Raw genomic sequence first — 17,167 nt, forward strand, 5'->3', positions numbered from 1 at the left:
CTGCCCTCGGCGACTACACGCTCTCAAGCGCTTCTGGCGTTCTGTGCGCGTGCGCTTGCTGGTCATGTGACAGACCGGGGCCAAAGCCCTGCCAGGATTGGTCCGTGTTCTCCCGCGGCCTCCCGGAAAAGTGGGCTTCTCCCGCCCCTCTCCCACTCCTCCCTTCCGCTTGGAATCTCCATAAAACAGAGCTTTAGCCGGCCCCCCAGTGTGTGCATAAGAAAGAATCGCCAGAGCAAGGGCACATTGTGTCCCGGCCACTTGGCATGTCGGGAAAGGAACACGAGAGAGTATGGTTTGTGCCACAGAAGCGTATACGGCTGAGCTCCTCTGGCTTGCAGGCAGTACTTCCAAATCAGAGCCTCCATTCCTTAATCTCTTTGGTGCAACCAAACTTTGAGAATCACAGCTCTTTAGAAAATTACTTCTTTGTTGCAGGAACAAAGGAAGCGACTCCCAGAGGACAAAAAGAAACAGATAACTTACTGAAGGAAGGGTTATTTGCCCACAGAGCTAAGTGACTTAACAGGCTTTAATTCATGAGCTCCCCGAAATTCGTTTTCTTACAGCTTATATACTTTTAAGGTGTCCATGCACAGGGAGAGTGATCCCTTTGTCAACATACAAAACTCTCATGTCTCTGGAAGGGACTAGGCGTGAGGGGAGTTTTGGACCATTTGCCTTAGTCATTCACAATTCCCATTCATCTTGCTGGTGTTACAAGTTGTTCCAGGGAGCCCATCAAGGATCTGTCAGACTGTGGTTAGTTAATTTTTCAACTTTAGGCTTTAGGCGATCCCTGTGTTTTGGTCGTTCGACCCCTGTCGGGGTCGCGATCCACAGGTTGAGAACCGCTGTTCTATAGTCTTTGTTAGAGTCACTACTATATACCCTGCCTGCCTTTCTCCCCTTGAGTTGATGAAGCTGCTTTCATCTACATACAGCTCCCAGTCCAGGTCCCTCAAGGGCTGATCTAGCAAATCTGGCCAGCTTGAATACAATGAATCCAGCATATCCAAGCAATTATGTTGTAGCTCTTTTTCTCCCACTGGGAGTAGCGAAGCTAGATTTAAAGTAGTACATATCTCTATTACCAGTCTTGGGTTTTCACATAGTAAACACTGGTATTTAGAGAGGTGAGCATGGTGAGCCAATGAAGTCCTTAGGCATTTATTAGAGTCACTACAGCATGTGGCACTCACACCTTCAAGTTTTGTCCTAAAGTTAGTTTGTCTGCTTCTTATACCAACATAGCTGTAGCTGCTAATGCCCTTAAACATGAGGACCAGCCTTTAGCAACCCCATCCAGTTGTTTGGAAAGGTAGACAACCAGTCTAGGCCATGATCCCAGGTCCTGGGTCAGTACACCTACTGCCGTCTTGCTTCTTTCTGAGATGTATAGCACAAAAAGTTTTGCTAGATCAGGAAGGCCTAGTGCTGGGGCAGCTTGCAATTCCTTTTTGAGAGTCTGAAAAGCATGGTCCTGATCTGGCCCCCACTCCATGGGTTTTTTCTTGCCCCACTTTGTGACCTCATAGAGGGGTTTTGCCAGTACTGCAAAGTTGGGGATCCATAAAGGGCAAAATCTCACTGGACCCAGGAACTCTCTGACCTGTCTCCTGGTGTGGGAGCAAGGATATTCTGAATAACTTGCTTCTGCTCTACTCCTAGCCTCTTCTCTCCCTGCTGGAGAATGAATCTCAAGTATTTTACTTGCCTCTGACAGATCTGAGCCTTTTTCTTGGCAACCTTGTACCCATTTTTCTCTAGATGACATAAGAGCTCATCTGTCCCTCAGGCAGGTCTTGGAGTCTTGTGGCCCAGTGACAAGTAATCTACATACTGGAGGAGGACGCACCCATTGTCTTGTGTGGGAAACTGCTGGAGGTCTCAGGCAAGGGCCTCCCCAAAGACCATGGGGGAGTTCTTGAATGCTTGTGGAAGTTGAGTTCAGGTGTACTGCACCTTTGCTCCTATAGACCCTTCCAATGGGTTCTCCCATTGGAAGGCAAATATGTAGCTCATGGCTCTCTGGGGCCAGTCTTATACTGAAGAAGGCATCTTTCAAATATAGGCAAGTGAACCAGGAGACTTGAGCAGGAAGAAGGCTTAGGAGGGTAGGGGTTTGGTATTGTTGGATGCAGGGTTACTGCTTCCTGTTTTACAGCTCTCAGGTCTTGTATTTGTTGGTAGTCATTGGTCCCTGGCTTCCTGAGAGGAAACAGGAGTGTTCCAAGGTGACTGGCACAGAACAATAATGCCATGCTCCTTAAGCCTCTGTAAATGCACCTGGAGTCCTTCTAAAGCCTCTCAGGGAATCAGGTACTGGCTCTGGCTGACAGGCAGGGCCCCAGGCTTTAACTCTGTCTGCACTGGCACTTGGTTTATCACCAGCTCAGGAGAATTGTCCCTAGGCCCAGACTCCAGGCCACCTCTGTGTCACCTTTTGACTGGGCACTTTCCCAGGTTTGACTGCAAAAATCCTCCATTATTCCTCTCTGGGAACAGTCAGGGTTAAAACAAGCCTAGGCTCTGGCACTTGCAAGTCTAGCTGGGCATTGTCAGCAAAAGATATAGTAGCCCTCAACTTGCTGACAGGTCAAGGGTTACCACTGAGTGCTCTGCCCCCCGTATCAATCAGGAAGTCTATTTGCTGGCCCTCTACCATCATGCAGACCATAGACTCATCAGGGGCTCCTGAGTCCAGTTACCCTCAGTCAAACAGAGACTCTCCTGCTATGCTGAACAGTGTGCCTTCATCCCTGGGAGCACCTGGCAAGGTTGCCTTCCCCTTCTGGTTGGGGCACTCATTTTTCCAGTGACCAGTTTCCCAATGGATAGTACAATGATCACGTCCTAAGAGCGGCCTGCCTGACTTCCTTTCTTTCCCCCTCCTGCTTTCTTCCTGAATTGGAAGGAGGGGATCCCCTTTGCCCCCCTTGCTGAGGGCAGCCGCTATGAGGTCAGCCCTCTTTTTCATTCAGCAGTCCTCCTCCCTTCTGCTCTCAGCCACTCTGTTGACATAAACCTTATTGGCCACTTCCAGCAGCTGGGAAGTATTCACTCTGGCTAAGCCTTCCAGCTTTTGGAGCTTCTTTCTTGTGTCTCTTGCACTCTGGTTGAGAAAAAGCCTTATTAACCATTCTCTGGTTCTCTGCTTCTCTGGACTTTCTGGGTCAAAAGGAGTAAAATCCTGTAGGCCTCACATAATGTCTCATAAAAATCACCTGAACTCTCATCTTTTCTCTGCAGAGTCTCGGCCACTTTGTTAATGTTAGTGGCTCTCTGGCCTTCCTTTCATAAGCCTTGAAGGAGGGCCTCCTTGTGTTTCTTGAGCTGCCTCAGGCCCTCCTCGCTCTTTGGGTCCCATTAGGATCTTCTCCTGGCAACTGGGCCTGTGCATACAGTAAGGTCGGTGGGCAATGGGGGAAGGTCACGTGAGGAGCCAGCCCGGGAACTTTGGCTAGAACCGCCAACACCCATGAGCACAAGAAATTTTTCAGGAGTCCTTTGGAAAAGAGTGACTGACTATCAGCCAGTGAGATTTTGCCACATCATATCAACTAGCCTTCACCCTACAGATGCTATAAATTTTCCCCATGCGAATTTCTCCATGCGACTTCTCTGGCCCCTGGACCCTGGACCAGAGAACCTCGTTGGGCAGGATGCACTGTACTAAATAAAGCTTTTGCTATTCCACACTTCGTGGCTACGCCCTTCCTTCTTCCTCAGCGGGAAAAATATCTTACACATACTACCAGGGGTTTTGATGTTCCTTGGGGGCATTTTCCTCTAGCTGCTTACTCCCTGCCTGGATTACCCAGTGTCTCTCCTCTGTAATGAACAGAGCAAGGAATAATTGATGCCAATCCACCCACGTAAGACTATGGGTTTGGAAAAGAGATTGCATAAGATCTCTCAAGACCTGCGGCTTTTCTGGATAAGAGGGAGTGTAGTGTTCCCGATTGAGGAGGTCGGTGGTGGTGAAAGGTTGGTACACTAGTACCTGTCACTCTACTATACACCCCTCTTCATCCATTATTGTGTTTCTCACGTCTCTCAAAAGCATCTGCATGCCAGGCACTGTCTTTGAGCGCAATCTCCCAGGCAGGGGAGGAGAGCCTGGGCCTGGCCTGGGGCGGGGGGGGGGGGGAGTGAGAAGCTCCTCCGGCTCAGGCAAGCTTACACTGGGGCTCCATAGATCTGGCAACAATGGGTCTGAGTCAGTAGCAGTCTCTGGGGTGGGTGGGGAGCCAGGTATGGGAGGGTAGAGCCTTGCTGGCACATAGAGAGGGGGAGCCAAAGCTTCTGCTGCTTCTTCTGGTTCACTAGACTCTGAAATTTCTGGTACCAATAGCGGCAATTGCTTCTTGGGTAGAGTGGAATATTTCTCTGCCTTTACTACCAGTACAGTGGATCCTAAACCCTGAGCCAAGGAGAAAGTTTCAGAACTAGTATGAGCCAAGTGTGTATGTAGGGAAACTGGTCAGGGTGGCCTGGATCTCCAGTGACTACCTGTCACACTTTCTGCACATGGCCTATTTAAGCTCCCATCCTCTGGCCATGCAGCCCCAAGTGTGGGCTATTCTAATTCATACAAAGTTCTCAATTTCCCCAGGGACATGGAAACTCCATAATCCCCTGAGAACCTTTTTTAAAGTTTTTGATCATTGTGGCCAAGGGAGTGGGTTTTCCCTGTGAACCCCTCATGGCTCCCATGACAAACACCAGTCACACCATGAGAAGGAATTAGGGAAGGGGAAGTGAAATTTGGAGGGGACGCCACTCGCTCTGTCCATCACCCGCTGCTCCCTCGCAGAGATAGCAGACTCTCTTGGCTTATGGCAGACTGATATAAGCCTTCAGCATGCAATTCTGCCTCTTAGCTTACAAGGCACCCTACGGAAAAATGGTTCAGGACTCAACATTCTCTTCGGCCCTGTGGGAGAGAGTCAAAACTTGCTCCTGTTGTCCATCTCATTCACTCCGCACTCATTCTCTTTCACATAACCTTCAACCTCTCTTAACCGGTCCTGTGGAGTGTGATTTGTTACCACAGCAGAGAGTGATCAGGCCTCCCTTCTGCCCAGTGGGGCAGGACCTCAGCTAGCTACCCTGTGCCCAGTATGCCTTACCATGACTGGCACGTCCCTGTTCTCCTGTTGATCCACTGTCTGATCCTTGCTGGGACCAGCAGAGGGGATCCCCACCCCAGTCCTGCAAAGGCATCCACACTGGGAAATCCTTGGGTATGCTCAGCACGTGTGTCTACAGGGTGGTTCAAGCGTTCCCCCATGGGGTGCTCAAAGTCCACCAATCCTGGGTGTCATCCCTCCTCGCTTCCTGGTCAATGCACCAAATCTCTTGCAGGAACAAAGGAAGCAACTCCCAGAGGATAAAAAGAGACGTTCAGACAACTTGTTGAAGGAACGGGTTTTTTATTTGCTGGTGGAGCTATGTGGCCTAAGAGGCTTTAACTCATGAGCTCCCAAAATTAGTTTACTTACAGCTTACATATCTTTACAGTATCCATGCACAGGGTACATGATCCCTTTATTGGTAGATCCACCCTCATGTCTTAGGGTGGGAGAGGGTTTGAGGGAAGTTTCAGACCATTTGTCTTAGCCATTCACAATTCCCATTCTTCTTGCTGGTGGTGCAAGTTGTTCCAGGGAGCCCATCAAGGAACTGTCAGACTGTGATTAGTTAATTTTTCAACTGGCTGACTCAGACATCCCTTTGAGCTTTTTCCCTCCTCATCTCAATGTGTCGATTAGTTCAGTCCATTTAATTGACAACTTTCAAAAAATATTTTTTTAAGAACTTTTTTAATTTATTTTTTTCAATTTTATTTTAGCTTTTATTTATTCATTTTTAGAGAGAAAGGAGAGAGAGAAAGAGAGTGAAGGGAGAAGAGCAAGAAGCATCAACTCCCATATGTGCCTTGACCAGGCAAGCCCAGGGATTCAAACCGGTGACCTCAGCATTCTAGGTCGATGCTTTATCCACTGCGCCACCACAGGTCAGTCAAAAAGTGTTTGACCCTGACCAGTAGCATGGTAGCTTAGAACATCGTCTGGAAACACCAGGTTGTAGGTTCCATCCCCGTTTACGGCACATACAGGGAGCAACCAATGAATGCATAGACAAGTGGAACAACAAATTAATGCTTTCCCCTCTGTGTCTCTCTAAAAATCAATTTTTAAAAAAGCCCTCCTTGCCCTGGCCAAATAGCTGGGTTGGTTAGAGCATTATCCTGAAGCACAGAGGTTGCTGGTTCCATCCCAGGTTAGGGCACATACAGGAACAGGTTGATGTTCCCGTCTTTCTCCCTTCCTCTCTCACTAAAATCAATAAATTCAAAAAAAAAAATTATAAGGCCTTCTTGTGTACAGAGGTGCTGTTAATGAAAAAATATATATGGCCTGGCCTGTGGTGGCACAGTGAATTAAGCATCAACCTGGAATGCTGAGGTCGCTCGTTTGAAACCCCATGCTTGCCCAGTCAAGGCACATGCAACAAACAAGCAATGAAAAACTAAAGTGAAACAACCATGAATTGATGCTTCTTGCTCCCCCAACCCTCCCCTCTCTGTAAAATCAATAAATAAGATCTTAAAATATATACATACATATATATATATATATTTGGCAACACACATGACCTACATACTGGAAGTTTAGCCTTTTGGGTACTTCAATATGGTGACTTTGACCTGCAATTTCAAAGATAGACATTCTAAACTTATGCCCAATTAGGTGATGAGGAAGAAAATAAAGATATCAGCTCATAAAACAAAGGTCAGTTACACCCCCCCCCCATAAATTTCAAGTACACATTCTTACACCTGTCAACATTTATAACCCATACTTTATCCTAGACTGTAATAAGGAGGACCCATAAGAGCTCTCACACCCTACGTCTTCAAAAAGCCCTACGGGAAGAACTCCTATCTACAACAGAAGTCTATGGCTGTGGCACTGCCTCCCCATAACTTCCTCTTCCTTTCTATCCTTTAGCACCTCCTCCTTCTTTAAGCCAGCATGAAGCTCCAAATGGCTAGCCATGGCTGCACATTTTGGGTTGTGACCTTTCTTTTTCCTGAATAAATACTTTTCCATGACAGAATACCTACTCAACTTTTATTTATAGTTGACATACTTTAGCAAATTATATTTAACATATAAAATTTAATGTTTTTCCCCTTTGGCTTCTTTAAATGCTTGTTGTCATAAAGGCTTGTAAGTGTTGTGTGAATATGTTTGTTTATTGGCTGTTTGTGAAAAACCTGTTTTTCTCGGAAATTGAAAAACAAATTCCAAGAAAATACATACTCAATTTGTTTGACTTTATTTGCTAATATTGTGAAATATCAGTCACTTAATAAAAGTAGGCTAAATAATTATGGTGCAGTTATTGGCAGTCCTTCAAGGATCCCTGTCATTGTCTAAGGACTGACAACAATCTATGTTGAAATTTTCCCCATCTGTGGTAAAGTGAGGGAAAAAGAAATGAAAATCTCATAAAGCCAATGTACTTACTTTAAAGAATTGTCATTTAGCCTGACCTGTGGTGGCACAGTGGATAAAGCATCCACCTGGAAATGCTAAGGTTGCCGGTTTGAAACCCTGGGCTTGCCTGGTCAAGGCACATATGGGAGTTGATGCTTTCAGCTCCTCCCCCTTCTCTTTCTCTGTCTCTCCTCTCTGTCTCTCTCTCTCTCTCTCTCCCCCTCTCCTCTCTAAAAAAAATGAATAAATAAAAAATTTTAAAAAAAGATGTCACCTCATTCCATTTAAAAAAAAAAAAAGAATTGTCATTTATTCTGATACTATGTCCTTCATAATTTTTCCTGTTAAAGTGTTTTTTTCATGAAATAAAAATATAAATATTTTTAGATTTCTAATGTCTTTGCTTAGTAAAGTATAAAATTGCCCATTCAGTGTGTATCTATTTTTCATTATCTTTATTTTTTTAATGGTCCATTAAGTACCAAAGTGTGGAAAATACTGATCTAATTTCTCTCCCAGTCTTCATATTGTATAATCTCTATACAGGTAGTTATCAAGTTCTTAAAATATTTCCAGGAAAAATGATTCCACCTAACACATAAAAATGTTTACATCAGAATAAGAGACCACTGTGAATATTTTATTTTATTTTTTAATTTTTTTATTGATTGATTTTAGGGAGAAAAAAGGGGAAAAGAGAGAGAGAAACATCAATCTGTTCCTGTATGTGCCTTGACCAGGGATCAAACCCTCAATCTTTTGCATATTGGGATGATGCTTTAATCAAGAGAGCAATTCTATCTGACCAGGGCCATTTTATTTCTAAAATCTTATCTCCATTACATAAGCTGAATGAGTAAAAATAAGCAAAAGAGTGTGGAAGGTTATAGTTGCCTAGTGCTTTAAAATAACTAAAGGGTTATCATCATCTCATTTAATCTTCACAACACTATGAAGTAGGCTAAATATAGAGACATTTGGGTTACTCTGTATCAAAGAAAAATATGTGTCCCCAAACTAAGAAATCATTACAGCTGGAAAAAAATAATTGGCAGTAGCCAATTTAAAATTAGTTTGTTTGGCCCCCTGCTACTGATCACTGTTTGACTCCACCTCACGCTTTCATGTTAGTTGGCCCAATTGGACATTACAGTTGGAGGATGAAAAGTTGTTATTTCAATTTCAATCATATGTGTAGTCTTATCATATACTTCTTAAATATGCTATTTTTTCCTCCTGACAGCCACCACACCAAGCACCTTTAGCCATTCTGCCACAGACTTCCTTTGTAAACACAACTGAACACATGATGTTTGTATGGCCTTATAAAATAGAAAAATTCTTGTTAAAACAAAAAGCCCTGGTAGCTCAGTTGTTTAGGGCATCATCCCAATACACCAAAGTTGCAGATTTGATCCCAGATCAGGGCATAGATGAGAATCAACCAATGAATGCATAAATAAGTGGAACAACAAATTGATATTTCTCTCTTTCTATAATCAATTTTAAAAATGAAAAAAACAAAAAACAAAAAAATTCAGCTAGCTGCTAATATAAGCATTTTGTTTCCTAATTCTAGAACCCCTGTATCTACACAGTCTCTACTGACAAAAAAGCAAAAATCACCTTGCTAGTTACCTTGCTAGCAAGGTAGCACATGTTAAAGAGAAAAATTGTCTTTAAAAACTTTGTTTCTACTAATTATTTCCAAGGCTGTGATAGTGACACTCTGTTTTCCAAAAGTTACATCTTAGGTTCAATAATTATATTAATTGCTCTAATTGGGCTAATGATTCAGCACTATTAGGTAAAGTTCTGTGCTGAAGTATGTGTACAAAGTTTCAAACTGATTTATGTGAAAAAGTGCTTTTAATTGACCAAGCAGGTGCTTTTTATAAAAGATGCTTGGGTGTACTTCTGAAAGAAATACAGACTTTGGACAGTCAGAACTCCAACTTTTACAGAAGAAAATATTTCATAGTGACTTTACATTAAAGAAATATCCATATTATCTGACAATTTATTTCAAGTTCTATGGCCCTAAGAAAGAGCCCATTTTGAGGGCGGGTCCAAGGCGTGCCAAGACAGTCTCCTCCCTCTAATTTTCTTCCTCATTCCTCTCTCCTCTTGAGACAGACAGCCAGCCGAGGGATTCAGATAGGAGTTTCAAAGCGTTCTGCCTCCCTGGCTGCCTGCTTTGGCTACTGAAGCCTCAGGAACAGAAAGGAACCTCAGACCTTCCAGGTCACTTTTTCTTCTAGGAAACTATTGAGCACAGGTAAGAAATATCATTCCTCTTTATTTGGAAACCCAAGCATGGTGATTAGAAGTAAATAAGCGAGGAAAAGTGGTTGAGAGAAATTTAAGTTTTCTGACATCACTATGATGGGTGGTTAGTAACAACCTAAGGTATACAGCAAAGTCAGAGTAGAAACTTTTCTGTCTTTTACTCAACATTGGAGGGTACCACTTTAGAACAAATATTCTCAAACTTTTTGGTCTCGTGACTTCTTTACATATCTAAATATTACTGAGGATCCTGAAGAATTTTTGTTTTTCTAGGTTATTTATTGTACTACTGTCATTTACTGTATTTGAAATTAAAACTGAGAAATTTAAAAGATAATGACCTATTAATTTATCTTAAAATAACAATAAGCACATCACGTTAACATAAATAACATTTTTAATTATAGATCCCAAAAAAAGTCTGTTGTGACAAGTGATATTGTTTTTTTAAGTGAGTGAAAGAGAGACAGAGAGACAGATAAGAAGGGAAAGCAATGAGAATCATCAGCCCATAGTTGTGGCACTTAAGTTGTTCATTGATTGCTTTCTTATCAGTACCTTAACTAGAGGGCTCCAGCTGAGCCTGTGACCTCTTGCTCATGCCAGCGACCTTTGGGCTCATGCCAGCGACCATGGGGTCATATCTATGATCCCATGCTCAAGTCAGGTACCCCATGCTCAAGCCAGTAACATCAGGGTTTCAAACCTGGGTCTTCAGCATCCCGGGTCAATGCCCTATCCACTGCGCAGCACCTCATCAAACTGGTGACATTGTTTTTTATTTTTACAAATCTCTTTAATGTCTGGCTTAATAAAAGACAGATGCATTCTCATCTGCTTGTGACTCAATCTATGTAATATCACAAAGAATGTAGCCTCTGGTAAACTGTATTGTATACTCATGAAAGAATAAAAATGAAAAAGACAAATTACATCTTGGAATTACTATGATAATAATACCTTTGATCTCATGAACTCCCTGAGAACTGCTGCTTTAGAATGATAAAAATAAATAAGCTTTTCTTTAAAGGGAGTTTCAACTCTGAATCAGTTATTTTGAAAGCAAACAAAAAAATTGCCAAAGGTTCATAATCTTTATGGAATCTACCTCAACACCTTTAGGCTGGGCTCCAGTTGGATAATATAGCATTCCTTAGGAGGATTTTATTTCACAATCAGAAAGGGACTAAATAAATATTTCTATTTTGAAGTATGAATAACAAAATTGAGACACCCTTAAAATCCTCTTTTCTTTTTGCTAATATCCAGCTATTTCAAGTTCCATTAACTCTTCCTTTAAAATATCTTTCAAAATATGCTTTGTTTATATAATCCCTACATGACTGTCATGCATTCTTACTAGAACTCCAGCATGAATTCTTATAGTAGTTTCATAACCTGTCTCTAATCTTTTTAATAATGCACTGTCAGCTCAGTATGCCACTTTATTATTGCCTGTGAGATTAAACTAGAGTGCTTCTACATGACTTCCAAAACCTTCCATAATTTAACCCCGCCCTACCCTGCGTTCACTGCAGGGCAGCCAGGACTGTTCTGCTACAGTAGAAAATATGGCCCCATTCAGTCCACCCCACCACGACAATCACAACATTTTTTTAATTATCACATAAATGTTCTTCCATCTGTTTAAGTTTTAAGATTTTATTTATTGATTTTACAGAGAGAAGAGGTGGGGGGGGAGGGATAAGAAGTATCAACTCATAGTTGCTTCACTTTAATTGTTTATTGATTGCTTGTTGTATGTGCCTTGACCCAGCAAGCCCAGGGTTTTGAACCAGTGACTTCAGCATTCCAGGTCAATGCTCCATCCACTGTGCTACCACAGGTCAGGTTTAAGCATTCTTTAAGATTAAATTCAATTTTCCTTTTCACACAAGGCCATTCTAATTACATCAGTTCTGTTTTGGCTTTTTGCTTTGAGTCTGTAGTTAGCGGTTAATTATGTCTCTTTTATCATTAATTACTTATCTAAATCTTTACCTAGGTCTTCCACACCCATCTCCCCCATACCCACATAATGCATTATCAATATGACAAAATTTAAAGGACAAAATGATTTACAGAACTGAAAAGTTGGGTTTTGAATCTTGTCGCTATCAAGGTGACTACAGATGATTTCAGGGAATCAGGTAATATGCATCCTCATTTTATCCCATACATTTCCACAGAATTGGAATTCCACAGCCAGGCTAGATATAATTAAAGTTGCTTTTCAAGGTCAAAACATGTTTACTTTTAATCTAACAGTATGTTTTTAAACTCCTACTAGCTAAACAATGCTGTCTATACAATAAATATTCAATCACTACATGTTGTTTTAGAATTATGATAAAGTAGTTACCATGGCATTTGCCACCAAATAATTGGTTCTTTCCTTGTGACCTTCTCTAGAATCTAGAATAACAGAATTCTGGAGCTGGAAAAGATCTTAAAGATTGACCATTCAACTCCCTGCTTATCCAAATGAAAAAAGGAGACCCTCAGAATCAAATGACTAGCCCCAGAAAAGTGTGGGTCACATGTGGCCTTACCTCCATCATGATTCTACCATCCACTAGCCTCCAGCTAGTTCCCAAGGCTTGCATAACTAAAACATTTTTTGTTTCGAAAGACCAATTGTCACTGAATATTTCTGAGAGGAGCTTTCTGAAGTGGTTTATAACTCTTTTAAAATAAATAAATAAATCACTACATAAATAAATACGTAAGTCAGCCCTGGCCAGTTAGCTCAATTGGTTAGAGCAGCAACTGGAAACTTGTTGCAGATTCCACCCTCGGTCAGGGCACATACAGGAGACAACCAGTGAGTACACAACTAAGTGGAACAACAAATAAATGCTTCTCTCTCTCTCTCTCTCTAATCAATTAATAAATTAAAAAAAATAAATTCATATTTTGAATATCTTAACTGTATTTTTAAGCATTTTTATTCAATGGAAACTATAATTTTTATGGATTAGAGTTAAGTAAAAAGACACAAACAAGAAAGGAAAAGGAAAAGTTGGAGAAAGAAAAGGAAGGGAACACATAGATGTATTAAGACCTAACTAAAAGAGTGGTAAGAGAATAAAGAATTCAAAATAAACACTCATGAAATAAAGAGAAACTAGTAGGAAAAAAAGAAGAAGAATATTTGAGAAATTATTCTGTTTTTAAAAGAAGATTTTATTATTGATTTTAGAGAGTAAAGGGGGTAGGAGCAGGAAGCACCAACTCATATTAGTCGCTTCACCTATGTGCCTTAACTTGGCAAGCCCAGGATTTCAAACCTGCAACCTCAGCATTCCAAGTCCACACTATCCACCGCACCACCACAGAAATTATTCTATTTTTAAAAATCTGCTTTCAGAGTTCCACCATTTTCTTTTTCTCATTGGCTTTAAGATGGAGTGGAAATTTAAAAACAGAAAAAATTCTACCACCCTTTCACACGTTGTCATAGTGGCAAGTTTTATCATAGTAAATATTTATTTACTATGTATAAGCTCTTCCCAGGTGTTGAAGATTTTAAAAAAAAAAAAAAAAAAAAAGGACAACTCCTTGTCTTGAAATTCAGATTAAAACTGGGCAGAACTATTTTTTGTCATCAAAATAATCTGAATTCAATGTAAGAGCTATTACATAAACCTGAAGGGGAGAGGGTTGAGGGAGGGAGGTACTGAGAAGAGAAATGATTAGCTACCAATGTAGGAGTCGGGGACATTTTTTTGGAGGAGATGTTTGAGCTGAGACAGAAAGGCTGAACAAGGGCTTGGTGCGAGGGAAGTCCCGGCCTGGCAGTGGGGGTTGAGGGAATCACTGGTACTGGAAGCAAGACCTAGAAGAGGAGAATTAAAGTAGAAGATGCTGGAAGTGACGAGGGCTTGATTTAAAACAGTGCTGATGGAGACAGAAAGGTGACACCAAATTATAAAGACATTTCTGAGGCATAAAATCTACAGCATTTATGAGGCAGAGAAAAAATTAGACAAAGAAGTCAGAAAGGACTTCCAGGTTTCAGTTTTTGAACAGGTCATTGGCACATGTTTGGCAGAGTAACTCATTTGTATACCTTACAGTTGGAACTGTGGAGCTGGAGCCAGAAACTGAAATTTGCAAGTTACATATTCCCCAATAACTACCACCCTCTCTTTTCACTTTATAGCCAAACATCCTAAAAGAATAATTTGTATTTCCCATCCCAGTCTGTCCTAGATCTTTGCCAACTTGCCTTTTTCTACCCCTACTTTCCCCAAACTGTTCACAGATACCAAATCTTTCTAATTGTCAAATTCAGTGAAGAAATTTAAGCGTATGTCCAAGTTATGGGCTTGGCGGTACCCAAGTTCAGGCAGTCCTTGCTTGAAGTGTTTTTCTCTGTTGGCTTCTGTGACACTCTTAAGATTTGCAAAATTGAACTAGTTATTTCCACTCGAGCTTCTCTTTCATTTTTTTTCTCAGTTAATAAGGTAACATAAATTGCTCAAATCAGGACTTTTTTTTTTTTGACAGAGACAGAGAAAGAGGGACAGATAGGGACAGACAGGAAGGAAGAGAGATGAGAAGTATCAATTCTTCATGCAGCACCTTAGTTGTTCACTGATTGCTTTCTCATATGTGCCTTGACCAGGGGGCTATAGCAGACAGAGTGACTCCTTGCTCACTTGCTCAAGCCAGCGACCCTTGGGCTCAAGCCAGCGGCCACAGGGTCATATCTATGATCCCATATTCAAGCCAGTGACCCCATGCTCAAGCCAGATGAGCTCACACTCAAGCCAGTGACCTCAGGGTTTCAAACCTGGGTCCTCTGCATCCCAGTCAGAGGATCTAGCCACTGCGCCACCTCCTGGTCAGGCTCAAGTCAGAATCTTTGAACTCATCCTCAGTTCTTCCTTCTTCCATTTGACCCACAACCAATCAGCTAAAAAAGCCTTCTGTTTAATCTCTCTTGAACCCACCTTCTTCCTTTCACCCCTGAAGCCGCCACCTTAGTGTATACAATCTCGTCAAGTCTTACCTTAACTGTTAAAACTGCTTCTAAGGTTGTTTTCTGACCTCCATCCAGTCTTGCCCCATCCAATGCATTCTCTACACTCCTGCCAGATTACTGGCTTTTTTTAATTTATTTTCATTTCATTCTTTTTTTTTTAATTTATTCATTTTAGAGAAGAGAGGGAGAGACAGAGAGAGAGAGAGAGAGAAGGGGGGGAGGAGCTGGAAGCATCAACTCCCATATGTGCCTTGACCAGGCAAGCCCAGGATTTTGAACCGGCGACCTCAGCATTTCCAGGTCGATGCTTTATCCACTGCGCCACCACAGGTCAGGCCCTACTGGCTTTTTAAAACATAAATTTGACCACCTCTTTCATCTACTCAATATAAGGCAGTATTTTTTTAGAAAAAAATGTCAAACTCTTCAGCCTAGTGAAACAGGCCTTTATAATACAACTCTCCTTCACAAGCTTTCGTCAAACCAAACTTCATTGCAGGTTGCATTTTGTGTGACATGAAGTAGAGAGAATCTAATAAATAGAAGATAAAGGTAATAGCTTCATTTTATAAGCAAGGTGGAAATATGTGAGCTACAGGTTAGTTTATCTAAAATGAAATCATTGCAACGGGGTAGGCCAAGAGAGTTGTGCACTGTTAATACTATTGTTGCATGGAAGTGACTCTTAACCACCTGACCTGTGGTCTGAGGCAGATTAAGGTCGGTTCAGGCCCCCAACACAGAAGAAAATATTAGGCCCCTTAAAAAAAAGAGACAGGGAAAATAAAAATACATGTTAACCATATTTTTTAATAAATAAAAAATATTATGTACTATTTGAAATGTAGAAAAGAAAGGCTCTTACTTAGCATAAGTAACTTTTAGCAGAACTCACTTTCTCTAAAACAAAGAGACTTTGGCCTTGAGGCTGGTTTACCAGGCGGTGGCCTTGGACTGGTTCTGCAAGGTTGCAGGTGTTCCCAGAATGTTTTTCCCTGGATGAATCCATTGTAAATTAGCTTGTTTCACTGGCTTGTTTTTAATGTCCTTACCGGCAGATGTCAGGAATCCTCTCTCCTTATAGATTGCTACATGAACATGGGCAGTAGCAAAAGCATGCCTGCTGTCAGTGTAAATATTGACCTTCTTTCCTTTGGCCCACCTTAACACCTGGGTGAGAGCAATAAATTCCACCCACTGAGCTGAGGTCCTGTGGGGCAAGGCTTGGGCCCATATGGTCTCATTAGGAGTCACTACAGCTGCTCCAGCATGTCGAACCCCTAGGACAAAACTGCTGCCATCTGTGAATAGCTGTACTTCCACATTAGGTAGGAGCACATCAGTAAGGTCTGGTCTTGCAGTTTGAACAAAGTCTAGCACTTCAGAGCAGTCATGCAAAGGTATGCTTGGATCCTCGTCAGGCATCAGGCTTGCTGGGTTGATAGCCTGTTTCTGGACAAACTTAATGCGAGGCTGATCTATGAGCAGAGCTTGATACTGCGTGATCCTAGCATTAGACACTCACCTTTCTGGAGTTCCTTTAAACCAGAGGTCTCAAACTCGCGGCCCACGGGCCGCATGCGGCCCGCCGAACAATTTTTTGTGGCCCGCAGACTAATCCACGAACTACAGTTTCTGGTCGTTTTGTGACACTGAAAAGTGTTGCGTAACAGTTGCCTTTTGTAGACCTAGTGCGGCCCCCGCCGAACGGCTGTGATCTTGCTCTGTGGCCCACATGCTGAGTTGAGTTTGAGACCCCTGCTTTAAACAAAGTCTCTACTGCATGTGGGGCTGTCAGGAACAGTTCTTGCCCTGTAGTCAATTTATCTGCCTCTCTCACTAGTATGGCAGTGGCCGCTACAGCTCTGAGACAGTTGGGCCATCCAGATGCTACAGGATCTAGCTGCTTGGAGAGATAAGCAATAGGCCGGTGCCATGGCCCTAGCGTTTGGGTCAAAACCCCTTTCGCTATTTCCTTGCTCTCATGAACAAAGAGCTTTGTAATGTCTGACAAAGCCAGAGCAGGGGCCTCAGTGAGGGCCTTTTTGAGGGTTTCAAAAGCTTCTTGTTCCTTATCTGTCCAAATTAACTCTTGGGTTCCTGCTGTACAAGAGTATAAAGGCTTGGCTATCTATGCAAACCTAGGGGTCCACAGTCTGCAGTATCCAACTGCCCCGAGAAATTCTCGAACTTGTCTCTTGCTAGTGGGGGTTGGAACTCAAAGGATTGCCTCTATACGACTGGAGGAGAGAGTACGCTTCTCCGTCTCAACGTGGGAGCCTAGATGGGTCACCTTAGAGGTGCAGAGTTGTGCCTTCTTAGCTGACACCCGGTACCCCAGAGTCTGCAGTGTTTGTAAAAGTCCCTCAGTGGCTGT

At 42.3% G+C, this 17,167-nt stretch overlaps 1 protein-coding gene across 2 annotated transcripts in view; it reads left to right on the plus strand.

Moving 5' to 3' along the window:
• The first annotated feature begins 9,651 nt into the window (after positions 1-9,651).
• IL18 (interleukin 18) overlaps positions 9,652-17,167 on the plus strand; it is a 29,790-nt gene continuing 22,274 nt past the window's right edge. For both annotated transcript variants that reach the window (XM_066373077.1, XM_066373086.1), the window contains exon 1: positions 9,652-9,789. The gene's annotated coding sequence lies outside the window, so the exon portion shown is untranslated. The remainder of the gene's footprint in view (positions 9,790-17,167) is intronic.

The sequence above is a fragment of the Saccopteryx leptura genome, chromosome 1 (genome assembly GCF_036850995.1).
Source record: "Saccopteryx leptura isolate mSacLep1 chromosome 1, mSacLep1_pri_phased_curated, whole genome shotgun sequence".
Taxonomy (NCBI): Eukaryota; Metazoa; Chordata; class Mammalia; order Chiroptera; family Emballonuridae; genus Saccopteryx; species Saccopteryx leptura.